This window comes from Hibiscus syriacus, unplaced genomic scaffold (assembly GCF_006381635.1).
Source record: "Hibiscus syriacus cultivar Baekdansim isolate YM2019G1 unplaced genomic scaffold, ASM638163v2 tig00013285_pilon, whole genome shotgun sequence".
NCBI classification, from domain to species: Eukaryota; Viridiplantae; Streptophyta; class Magnoliopsida; order Malvales; family Malvaceae; genus Hibiscus; species Hibiscus syriacus.
Genome location: NW_024062299.1, coordinates 1,551,928 through 1,554,271, shown reverse-complemented (window position 1 = coordinate 1,554,271; position 2,344 = coordinate 1,551,928).

Here is a 2,344-nt window from a genome sequence, read left to right as displayed (position 1 = left end):
AAGATGAAACCGGCGTTGTTTTTGTATCAAATGAGCGTGTTAAAATATCATTCAAGAGAAACATAACTCTTGAGGAGCTAATAACGAATATTTCGAGGAAGATTCATGTTGGAAGTAGTAGAAGAATGTCGTCGTTGCAGTACAAATTTCCAACATCATTGTTGTCATTAACTTATACAGCGTTCGAACTTTCGAACAATGATAATGTTGATATGATGGTTGAAGCTCAAAGTAATTATTCATACGCCGCAATTGAGATGTATGCACATTTTGTTCAAGTGCGTGCTATTCGGGGTTAATCATTAGGCTCCCACTATGGGCTGGCTGAACAAGTTGATCAAGTTGACAGCCCGACTACAGTAATGTGTAATGATTTTAATGCCATAATGGGGAGACATTCATCCGTAACTCCTTACGATATGTACCGAAGTGGGTCCACGAACAATTCGTATGGCAACATCGCGTCCAGTTCAAGGGAAAGGCATTCATCTGCAAATTTCTTTGACCATATGGAGATGTCATCGACGCAACCATCTGTGCAGTTTCTATTTGACACGATGGCTTCAAGCTTCAGGGGGAGGCATTCGACTGCGAGCTTTTTCGATCTCAATGTCGATATGCATTCCAGTTCAAGGGGAAGACGTGCAAGTAGTATGTTCTTCGACCTAAATGTGGAGAGCATGGAGGAACCATCATCTCCACCAGAAGAACCGCTTCGTGAGCCTGGTGCGATGGTGCTGAGACTGGACTATTCATTCACCCAGAATCACCGCAATTCAACTTCGATGATGATGAAGTTCCAGGAAATGTGGCACAAACTGACTCTCCTGCACACATGTATGAAGCTGATTTTGGTGCAATGTATGGGCCAGAATTTGCGGATATGCCTCATCTCGGTGACTATGGATATTACTCATTAATAAATAATGGTGAGTTATCTTTAGGCATGGAGTTTTCAAGCAAAGAAGAAGCGATGATGGCTATAAAAAATTACAATATCCGTAATTTTGTTCAGTCCAGAGTAAACCGATTGACGACTGAAAAATATGTATGCTACTGTGTCTGACGCGAAAACGGATGCAAATGAATGGTTCGCTTATCGAAAATGAAGAGAAAAAACAATATATGGGAACTAACAGTATACAACGGTCCTCACACATGTTGTGCTGGAGGGGTCAACCAAGATCATTTTAACTTGGACTCTGAAGTGATATGCCAAGCCATCATGCCCATGGTAAAAACAAGCTCTCATATAGCTGTTGCAGTGTTGATTTCAGCTATACAATCGCGGTATGGGTACACTGTCTCCTATAAAAAAGCTTGGTTGGCAAAACAAAATGCCATTGTCAAACTTCATGGCGAATGGGATGCATCTTACAACGAACTTCCAGGCTGGTTTAGGCTGGTACGGAGGTTGAATCCTGGGACAATTGTGGACTTCGAAACCTCCTATGCATACCATAATGATCGAGTTCTCGCGATCGATGTCAATTCTACCGGGTTTTTTTGACTTACCCACAGTACGTTAATGTTGTCAAATACTGCAAGCTTGTGGTCCAGATCGACGGACTTTCTTGTATGGAAAATACAAGCAAATTTTATTATTGGCAGTTGTCCAAGATGGAAATCGAAACATTCTTCCAGTTGCTTTTGCCCTTGTCGAAGGAGAAGATACAGATTCTTGGGCTTTTTTCCTCCGAAATTTACTTGCACATGTTATCACGAGGGAAAAAATATGTGTCATTTCTGATCGCGGAGCTGGGATCAAAGCAGCAATGGAGTCTTTGGATTCAATGTGGCAACCACCCTTTGTCCAACATAGGTATTGTCTCCGACACATTGCTGCGAACTACTATGGAAGATACAAGAAGAATGATGAGCGTCAATTACTTGTGCGCATGGGTAAGTGAAACTGATATAGTTTGTTTTTTTTTTCTATCCTTTTGATCAGGTTAATAAGTTATACATTTTTTGACCAGGTTACAAACTTCTTCCTCGAACGTTTGAATCAATGTAGCTTGCTCGCATACACGTCAAGACTATAACTATTTTGTGGATCCCATATACCTACTATATGAAGTTTTTAAGGTATACGAATTTGAGTTTCCCCCCATAGGTAATGACAAAGACCCTGATGAGGTTCAAGAGTGGTTTCCGATTGTACCAAATCTGAGTTTATTGAGGGAGCGTGGTCGTCCAAAATCCAATCGAATTCATTGCGATATAGATATTCGAGAAAGATCTAGACAAGATAGAAGATGTGGGCATTGTAGAAACCCAGGACACACTAGAAAAACATGTCCACTTCTGTTGTCATCAAGTAACAATTGATGAGGAAATGATA